Below are 11607 nucleotides of genomic sequence, written 5' to 3' on the forward strand. Positions count from 1 at the left end.
TACAGAAATGTAGAATTATAAGACAAAAAAATCAAACCTTTAGTGCCGTACGGGGCCCTGCCGCAGAGGATGAAGCGTGGAATATGGAAGGGACAACCACAAACAACCACCACACGAAATGATGGACGAATAAAGAGTTTTGAATTTCTGGACTTGAACGTACCGTCTATTTGTTTGTTTTTCTTTTGTTTACTTTTGTAATTCCAATCCTTTCCGCATTGCTTTTGGCTTTTATAACTTCCATATATTCCTTTTCCAGCAATGTTTCAAGCAAACTACCATTTACTTTATATATATATATATGTATGTATATATATAAATATATATATATATATATATATATATATATATATATATATATATATATACGCACCTGAATGTCTGTGTGCGTCTGGTCACGAATAGGCTACTATATGGGTGACTATTATAGAAAACTGATCACATATAATTTAGAAGATGTATCGAGACACAGGAATTGATATGTTTGATTTGACCTAGGGTTATTCATTAAAATTGTAGGGTCTGCGTACCTATGGAAATAAAAACAATTACAAGTGTTTTTGATATAGATGTACATAATAATATTTGATAAGTATGTTTTAACTTAAATAGGGATAATAAAATAAAATTATAGGGCGTGCCTTCGCCCCTGACCTCCATGGAATAGACATATACACATATTTTAATAAAGACTTTTCATATCTATCTGCGTAAGCATACTTTGATAATTATGTTTAAGTTTGAAGAAATATGGTATAATATAATTATGGGGTGCTCGTTCACGCCTGACCTCCATATATTGGAAATATGTCAGAAAGTTTAACAAGGTGTTTTAATATAGATCCACAGACTATTGTGATAAGTGGTTCAGTGTGCACAGGTATAGTATAATAAAGTACAGATTTTATCTATTTTATTGTTACTTTCATCATATTTTGCTTTGGTTTTCATACCCCAAAATTCGAAGCTATCTCTTTACACCCCTCCCTTTTCATAATCAGAGTCAATTTTGTGTAAGCTGCTTTTAAACCGAGTCAATGACGGATACTTTTGCTAGTATGCATACATATATATATATATATATATACATACATATATATGTATATATATATATCTTTATATACATATATATATATATATATATATATATTTCTTAATTTAGCCTTGCCTCGACAGTCGAGTATTTATTCCATCTTATCTTACTGTTAATAATATTATTGGAATTCGTTCCTTTTTCCTTCTACCTATTTGTGAATTATTGCACGAATTTATGCCTTTTGGATTAGTTTGGACCATCTTCCAATTACTCGATTCGTGTGTGTGTTTGTATGTCGCGAAACACTTTCCACAGAGGCAGCGGATTTTCACAAGATCGGTAGCATTTTCAAGCTCGAAATTTCTGCCGAAATATACTGAAACATTGGCCAAAAACATTCATTACTTCACCCTCAAACTGCACCTTTTTTACCATGACGGACGGAAAAGAATCGTATCTTCATGGCAAGATGGCTTATACGCATGCGCAAATGACGCCGGAACTTGAATTAGTTTAAATATAAAAAACGACTAATTTTTATGTCCTCTTAGATCAGTTAATTAACGCGCGGCGTAATTATTTGGAGGTTGTGAGTTCAAATCGTGATGTGAGCTCCCTTTTTTTCGATTTTTAAAGTTTTAATATTGAAACAATCCCATTTATGCCATTTTTCATGTTCACTGTTTTTTTTTTTTCAATTTTATTTTTCAGATTTTATTTAAAAGTTTTACATTTTTGGTTGTTTCCATCACATTCGCGTTTTCTTTTTTGTTTTTGTTTTTCTGATTTTATGAAATTTTAACATCGTTTGTTCTCATTAGGTTTGATATTTTTTTCGATTTTTAAGTAAGTTTAGCATTGTATTTTATAATATTAAAACAGGGTTATTACTTTCCTTATTCTTTTGTTTTGATTTACGCCCCTCGCCCGAGCACACATACCTCTAAAGAGCCGGGAAACGCCGGTTACCCTGGCTAGTATATATCTTAAAACGAAAATGTCTGTGTGTGTTTGTATGTCTTGAAACAACTTTCAACAGAAACAACGGATATTCGCAAGACGGGTATCATTTTCAAGCTCGGGGTTTCCGACAACAAATATCGAAACGTTGGCCAAAAATATTCATTCTTTACCCCTCAACCAGGCCCTTTTCTACAAGGAAGGATGGAAAAAATCGTTCCTTCATGACAAGATTCCTTCTACACATGCGTCAAAACACACGGCAGATGTTGTACCTTTAATTCGTTTAAATATTATGAAAAACCGACCTAATTTTGCCCACGCGTCCATAGCACAATGGAAAAAGTGACAGACTCGTTATGTTAAGATTGAAAGTTCAATTACCTTATCAGATATATATTTTTTTCGATTTTTAAACTTTTTATATTTAAACAAGGTTATTTATACCATCTTTTCGCTTTTCGCTTTGCATTTTGTGTTTTCGTTTTCCGAACACGTTCAATTATTTTCATTATGTTTTTTTTTTTTTTTTCGATTTTTAAATGAAGTTTCACGTTTGTTTGCTGTTTTTTTAGTTTGTTTGGTTTTTCCGATTTTTTAAGAAGTTCATACAGGAGTATTACTTTGCGTATTCTTTACCCCCCTTCCTACACGCCCCAAACAACCGGGCAATGCTAGGTAACCCTACTAGTGGAAAATTATCCCAGATTTCAGGGGTTAATACCATGCAAAAGAAATTTGACAAAAAATAAGCTAATAAACACACAAATATGTTCCCTCTCTCAGGTGGCCAGACAGTGGGTACTTATTTTAAGTTTAATTCACATGGAAAAGTGATCACCCATAATCGAAAAAGTAATTTCTTCATATCTAGAAAACTTTTTTTTGAGACGGAAACGGTTTTCAGATGCGTTTTTAGCACAGCGAAATCTACAAAGAAATATTTATTTCATATACGGACGTGGGACGCGCCTTAAAGTAAAACAATACTAATTTTTCGTTTCCTCGGTTAATTTAGTTTTTCGTCGGTTACACTGCTTTAGTAACCAATGAAATACTACAATTATCGACAAAAATAAATAATGTTTTAAATGCATACAAAGCAGAAATCTATCGTGCTATAACGTTTCCATTATTAGTTATTTTTGTTTTACATTCTTTCCCTTTGTTTAAATAAATAATTATATCACAGTTCACTTACATGAAACTTTTCCTTTTAGCTGGTTTGCAAGGATGGCCAAATTAATTTTACCGTAATCAATAATTTCCAAAAATTCCTTAATTGATATAGAAATTATATTGATATAGAAATTGTGTACATATATATATATATATATATATATATATATATATATATATATATATGTATAAATATATATATATGTATAATTATTACTATGTGTATAAATACATATATATATACATATATATAAATATATATATATATATATATACATATATATATATATATATATATATATATATATATATATATATATAGAGAGAGAGAGAGAGAGAGAGAGAGAGAGAAAATAAAAAGGAACACACCGTATTATGTGTTCATCAACGTTTCGTCTTTATTTCGAGACTTCCGGAAGTCTCGAAATAAAGACGAAACGTTGATGAACACATAATACGGTTTGTTCCTTTTTATTTTCTCTATTTTGTCGGAATACTATTTCCATTATTTTCATTATATATACAGTGATGATCATATTTATTGGCACGGTAAAATAAAAGTTAAATTTTGTCGTATAAATTCTAAAAAAGGGATTAAATTAAAGAAAATAACAAAGTATATTATGTATTTTTTTGGCCTTTCCGATGCAGCAATCGGATTTTAGAAAAAATAAATAACAAAGGAACAACACACATAATGGCAAAACACCCTTGTTCAAAATTATTGGCACGGCTTTGTTTTTCTTTTAGTATCAGTATAATATCAATCAATTTCCGGTTTACGTGCTTTCTGAACTTTTTTATAGCCCTATGATGCTTGTTTAACGCTAATTCAGTGAATAATTTTTTTCAGATAATTTTTAGATAGCGATTTATTTAAACTATTATAAGTGACTAAATTATAATTTTCAATCGCCATGGTTAAAACTAAGGAACACAGCGAAGACGTCAGGAAGCTTGTTGTAGCATGCCATACCAATGGGGAGGGCTATGATAAGATTTCAAAGAAGCTAAACCTTCCCAAATCCACTGTTAGAGCCATAATAAACAAGTTCAAATCGAAAGGCCACGTTATGAGTTTAGAGGGTAGAGGGAGAAAAAGGATTCTTTCCCCAAGAGATGAACGGAAAATTGTTCGACAAGTAAAACAAAACCCAAGGATCTCTGTTAGGGAGATTGTTGATGAACAGAGCACCTCTGGAGTGAATGTATCTCGACATACAGTTGGTAGAGTTTTGAAGAGAGCTGGTTTAAAAGCATGTCGTCCGAGAAAGACTCCGTTATTGAAGCCTATGCACCTGAAAGCAAGGCTAGCCTTTGCAAAACGTCATATTGATAAAGATGTTGCATTCTGGAAACGTGTTTTATGGACTGACGAAACGAAAATAGAGTTATTTGGCCATAATAAAGTCTCTTATATTTACAGAAAATCTGGCGACGCTTTCCTGCCTAAGAACACCATACCCACAGTGAAGCACGGTGGAGGCAGTTTGATGTTTTGGGGATCCTTTGCTGCCTCTGGACCAGGGCGACTTGTTAAGGTCACAGGTAGCATAAAAAAGGAAGATTATGTTTAAATATTGGATGAAAACCTGAAAGACTCTGCTAAAGAGCTCTCACTTGGTCGTCGTTGGTTGTTCATGCAAGAAAATGACCCAAAGCATTCGGCTAAACTGACTAAGAAATGGCTTGAGGACAATCATATTAATGTTTTGGAGTGGCCATCACAAAGTCCAGACCTTAATCCAATTGAAAATTTATGGAGAACATTAAAATTGAGGGTAATGCAAAGGAAGCCTAAGAATATTATTCAATTGGAGGATTATTATCAGGAAGAGTGGGCTAAAATTACTACTGAAGAGTGCAATAACTTGGTTGTAAACTATGAAAAGAGACTGAGGAAGGTAATCAAGGTCAAAGGCTATACAATTGATTATTAAATAAATCGTGCCAATAATTTTGAACAAGGGTTTTTTGCAATTATGTTTGTTGTTCCTTTGTTATTTATTTTTTCTAAAATCCGATTGCTGCATCGGAAAGGCCAGTTAAAAATACATAATATACTTTGTTATTTTCTTTAATTTAATCCCTTTTTTAGAATTTATTAGACAAAATTTAACTTTTATTTTACCGTGCCAATAAATATGATCATCACTGTATATATATATATATATATATATATATATATATATATATATATATATATATATATGTGTGTGTGTGTGTGTGTGTGTGTACCTCTATATATAAATTCGTATTTATATCTCCTTTTTTGTTCATAATTTATATATATATATATATATATATATATATGTATATATATATATATTCATATATATATATATATATATATATATATATATACATATATATATTAGGCACCACCCAAATTGGGGGGGGCAAAGTACTTTTTGACGGACCGTCCTTTTAAAAATCTACCAAAAATCAGGTAATTATCCAATCAATACGAAGTGTCCAGTGATTATTGAGAGAAGAATGAACTGTATAACAGTGTACTTATTTTCATAAACAATATTTATATATATATATATATATTTTTTGGCTTACACTCCCCCCTGGTTTGAGGGGGTTCCAAATATGCTTAAAATAATCATCTGAATCTGAACAAAACATATTGTGTTGTTGTAAGTGACAGAATTATAGATTAAAAAATGTTTACATACAATATTTTGACGTCTGAATATCAGAACTTCCACTGTGTTTAATTATCCCGCTTTTGAGTTTTGAAGTGTGAAATTCGGTGAATATGTTAAGTAAAACAATTTTTTTAAGTTAAGCCAAAAAAAATCATAATAATTATACGAAAAAAGCCATTTTAAAATCTTTGATAAATAAATTAACAATTTTTTTAGGGAGCCGAATAATGCATGACCATTATTAAAAAGGGCATGGTTTGAAGAATCGATACAAAAATCGATAAATATTGTGCCCTTTGTGTTAAAAATAGCATAATTTTTTTCGATCCCGTTTTAAAGGTTTGCCGCCTTTCGACTACGGTGGACCAAACGCGCTGAAATAATTTTTTTTTATTCTGCTTTAAATTGGCTCCCCATTTTGGGGAGCCTGACCCCCACACACATAGATATTAAAAACCAAACTCGTACAAATCGTCACCCTTCTTGTACTGGGCAGCCTCAGCGTAAATAATATAATGAAATTTTCGTAACCGAAAAATAAGTTTTTTTTGGCCTGTTTTGTTTTCCATAGTTTGCTTTTTAATAAGTACACACGAAAACATTGTTTACATAGACGCAAAGTAACTGGTTGCTTATATGAATAAGTGGAATTATTTGATATCCAGGTACTTATATTATAATACTTTTGCATATTCTCATAGAAAATCACCCTAAATCTTAGTTAGACAAAAAATAAATGAATTAATTATTTCAAAACCTGTTTTTTTTAAATATGTATGTACGTTTTTTTGTGCAAGACAAAAAATGTCGATTGTTAACTATTTGGGAAAAATTAACAGTTAAAATTTAATTAAAAATAGTACAAAAAAGTTTAAAAATTTTCTGTTTTCTATATACTAAATTTCAGGGTTTTACCTTTTTGGAAAAAAGTTTTTATTTCTATATATATTGATGACGCTTAAAAATATACGATTAAGATGTCACCTCATTTGTTTATTATACTAAGGAAAATCGATGGTACAAAAAAGCTGTATGTAAGTTTAAGTTCCTAGCGAAGGAGTTGTTTTAGTTGTTTTATTTAAGATTGTTGTTTCATCAATGACTGTACAACAAATGCCCACAGCCCACTCGGGAATGCTGATCACGCTGTGATAATGGTAGAAATCAGCCTAAATTCTCGCCCTAAAACTGAAGACCCACTACTCAAAACAACGAGGTATTACAAAACGGCTGATTGGGAAGCCATCAGGAAGCTCATCAGAGATGTCCCATGACAAAATATATTTACTCTTCCAGCGGAACAGTGTGCAAATGAGACAACTGAATGGTTCAAAACTGCTATTGAAGCGCATGTTCCCGCACGGAAATACTATAGCAAGCCCCACTCCCCCCAATGGTTTACTTCTGCTTGTGCAGCTGCCATTTGTCAAAGGCAGCATGCGTTCCGCAGATTCAACCGACATAAATCCAGCTCAAATAAACAGAAGTTTATAGAAGCTAGAAATAATTGTAAGAGAGTGATAGACACAGCTAAGTCAGATTACTCTGAAACCACCAGAAAGCGAATCGAAGCACAGAAATTAGGAACGCAGGATTTTTGGAAAATCTACAACAGCGTAGTTAATAATGGACAGTCAATTATTCCCCCACTAACAAACAATAATGAGGTTGCTTGCACGGCAACTGACAAGGCTAATCTGCTTGCCAGTTGGTGTGCCTCAAACTCCACACTAAACTCGGTACACCACTAACTCCCTGATTTTCCTCTGCGAACAGACGCCACACATGACGATTTGAAAATCACCCCTTCTCAGGTACATGCTATTATAAAAAACCTAGACACCTCTAAAGCATGTGGACCAGATCTCATCCCGGCTGTGCTATTACAAAAATGCTCTGCCGAGGTTGCTCCAGTTCTGTCCAAACTTTACAATAAATGCCTTAACGAATCTTGTTTTTCCGACTGCTGGAAAACCGCCTCTGTGGTACCAGTCTTCAAGAATTCTGGTGAAAAAACTGACCCACTAAATTATCGCCCATTAGCCTCCTCCCGCTTTTCGCGAAAATATTAGAGTCCTTAGTTAATCAAGTCATAGTCCAGCACCTAACAGCTGCTAAACTCCTGACTGACAAACAATATGGATCCAGGCAAGCCCGTTCAACAGCAGATATCTTAACCGTAGTTTCTGAACGTATATACCGTTCATTGGATAAAACAGGGCAGGGTAGAGCGGTGGCCCTTGATATATCTAAGGCTTTTGACAGGGTATGGCACGATGGTCTTCTAAGGAAAATTAGATCATATGGAACAACTAGAAGAATTCATAACGTAATTAAATGCTTCTTTAGTAATAGAAAAATCAAAGTTGTCCTCGACGGACGTACATCCAAACAATATGACATAAATGCGGGAGTGCCTCAGGGGTCTATCCTTGGACCTCTATTGTTCCTGATATTCATAAACGACCTCCCTGATAATATTGTTTCGGAGATGGGTATATTTGCCGATGACACCACTCTCTATAAAAGATATGAGGGGAAAACAAATGAACACATATCGAAGAAAATGGCAGAAACACTAGACGATGACCTCCAATCCATAGTGGAATGGGGACAAAAATGGTTGGTCTCATTCAATGCTGCTAAGACTAAGCTTGTTTCCTTCAATAACTACAAGAAACCTTCTCTACCACCAATAGCAATGGCCAAGAACACATTGCCTGAAAGTACTTCTTTTAAACTCCTCGGCCTAACGTTTACAGGGAATATGAACTGGAATAGATACATTGAGAGCATTGCCAAGGCTGCTGCGAGGAAGGTTGGCTCCCTCTACCGTGCTGGAAAACTACTTACGCCTGCCAGTATCCTATACCTCTATAAGGCAACCATTCGCCCATGTATGGAGTACTGTTGTCACATCTGGGCTGGTGCATCTGCTGCTTGTCTCTCGCTCCTGGACAGGGTTCAAAAAAGAGTCGCCAACCTGATAGGTCCTGAACTGTCATCTAGGCTTCAACCTCTGTCCCATCGACGAGATGTTGCATCCCTCTGTCTGTTCTACAAATACTTTAATGGTGAATGCTCTGACGAACTGCAAACACTACCCCCGAAAAACCCGACAAGCTACTAAGTCTCATCCCTTTACAGTGGAGATCCCTAGGTGCAAGAAAGCCTTTTACTCCAATAGTTTCTTCCCCAGAACTGCGGGTCTTTGGAACTCCGTTCCGGGATTCTGCTTTCCCAACTGCAATTATATGCAGAAGTTCAAGTGTAATGTTAACAAACATCTCTCTACTCTTCTCCCTTCATAATGACCCCGCTAATTAATTCCCTAATAGTAGCCCCCTGCTTCAAAGTGGCACTGTGCTTTGTTTGGGATGAAAATTGAATAAAAAAAAAACTCTAAATAACAATTATATTGATAATATATTTAAGTAAATGTATTTGGAATTATAATTAGAGCATATATTTTTTATGATAGGAGTAGAGTTATTCCCCTTGATTAGTTTTTTTGTATTTAATATGTTCTGAAGTTCGAACGATAAAAAAAATTATTTCCAATAAATTAATTTGGTAATCGTAAGACATTTCTAGCGTGGAAAAAAATAATTTCGTGTAGACAGAAGGATGGTTTCTTAATTTTTAATATTCGATACTCTTGCACAATTTGGCCCGGATTCTTGTTAATTCCCCTCAAGACTCGTCGGGCGAAATCGGCAATAATTGGTTTTAGGCGAGACTTTCAACAGACGCTTTAACAACAAATTTAAATAAAACACTAAAAATACAGATGTAATTGATCAAAAATAACCAACATTTGAAAGACAGAAATATTTTTATTTATTTGATTTTATACCTTTCGCTTTGTTTTTTTTGTTTTGTTTTTTTGTTTTGTTTTTTTTTTTTTTTGCTAAATATATATCAACAAAAAGTTTGTTTTGTTTTTTTCGCTTTGTTTTTTTTTTTTTTTTTTTTTTTTTTTTGCTAAATATATATCAACAAAAAGTTTGTTTTTTTTCCTTCTAAGAAAAGGTACATTTTTATTTTTTTTTCTCCGTAAATTCTTAGGTGTAAGTTCAAGTTTATCTTTTTTAAACTTTCTTGTTGTCTCAAGTTTCTTTTGCGGGCGGGGGAGGAGAAATACGTAACAATATGCTTAAGAAAACGGTAAATTGTTAGATGAATGTACAGGAAAAATGCATTTTTGTTCAAATACGTAATATCTTTATTGTATTTATTTATTTTTTACGGCTGCTCATTGCCGGTTGAAGAGCTTTCCTTAGGTTTTTTTTTCTTCGGTCAACTTTTCAACGGATATCGACGGCAAAGAGGGAGAAGGTAAGTTAAAGGAAATATGTACGCGTGGTCCGATATAATACCGCATTCTCTTCGCATATTTTCCGACGCACAAAATAAATGCTTTTCACTTTTGTTAGAATATAGTTGAGAGGGCATAACATACTTCTTTTTTGGGCAATTACATTTATATGTGCTTATCTGTTCATTTATTTGTGAAATTGTTGTTTAAGTGTGTGGGGGGGATAGACGATAAATGATGAGTATCATTTGTATAGAAGCGGTGTTCAAAACGAAATTTTATGTATGCTCACACGGGGAACGCCAGGTACCTATGCTAGTTATCTATATAGCTCGCTAATCTTGTGATACTAAATTAAAATTGAGTTGTTTTTTTATTACTTTTTTTAATTTCGGGCGATAAGAACACGAACATTATTGATTGTAAATTAAAGATTTAGAATGAATCCTAAAAACAGACAATAGTGCATTATTAATTCTTATTTATTCAAGATTATAATACAAAATATACTATATGTAATATTTAATTATGTATTATAAATAATAATTTAAAATAAATACTTCAGAAAATTATGGAAATCTTAGAATTTTAGGGATATTATTATGAGCAAAACATTAAAACGAATCTAAACACAACATTCTAAGTACTTCTGTATCTCTACCTCTCTCCCTCTATCTCCCTCTATCTCTCTCTGTATATATATATAGAGAGAGAGAGAGGAGAGAGAGAGCGAGAGAGATAATGAAGTACTTAGAATGGTGTGCTTAGATTAGTTAAAATGGCTTATATATATATATATATATATATATATATATATATATATATATATATATATATATATATATATATATATATATATATATATATATTCCCGAATCAGGAAAATCGGAACTTTTTGTGATATTGGAATCGGTATTGGAATGAAAAAAAAATAACCATGCCCCCGTTTCTATACGGATTCTTTTAAGTTTTATTGGACAATAAAAGATTAAACAGGTATACCTTGTTTTTTTGTGTTGGTTATTTACAACATAAGACTTAATAGGGCGACAGGATGGGTCTCAAGTCTGATTTACAGATTAAACATTGATTCGCAGCGTTCGATTTTTTTTATTTATAGTAATTTATTGAGATAAATCTAACCTATTCCTTTGCAAACATTCAGCATCTATTCGCAAAATGACTACATGACCCCACCCAATGAATTTCACTTTATTATTAGAAGATTTTAAATCGTCAGGTAGTTTTTTTTCGAAGTTTCGTTGGCGCCATCTGTACATTAGCAATGTCTCCCAAAGGTTTCTTTTTAAAATAATTTTAGTTTATTGCCCTTTTCGTTGCCCTCAAGTGAGAAATATTGATGAAATCTCCGGTGAGTTCATCAAAATCTAAGATAATATATATAAAACAGATTTTGTAGCGTTTCTCATTAAAAAAGGGAATATATCTACATTGAG

The sequence above is a fragment of the Euprymna scolopes genome, chromosome 8 (assembly GCF_053919585.1).
Source record: "Euprymna scolopes isolate OS-2025 chromosome 8, ASM5391958v1, whole genome shotgun sequence".
Lineage (NCBI taxonomy): Eukaryota > Metazoa > Mollusca > Cephalopoda > Sepiida > Sepiolidae > Euprymna > Euprymna scolopes.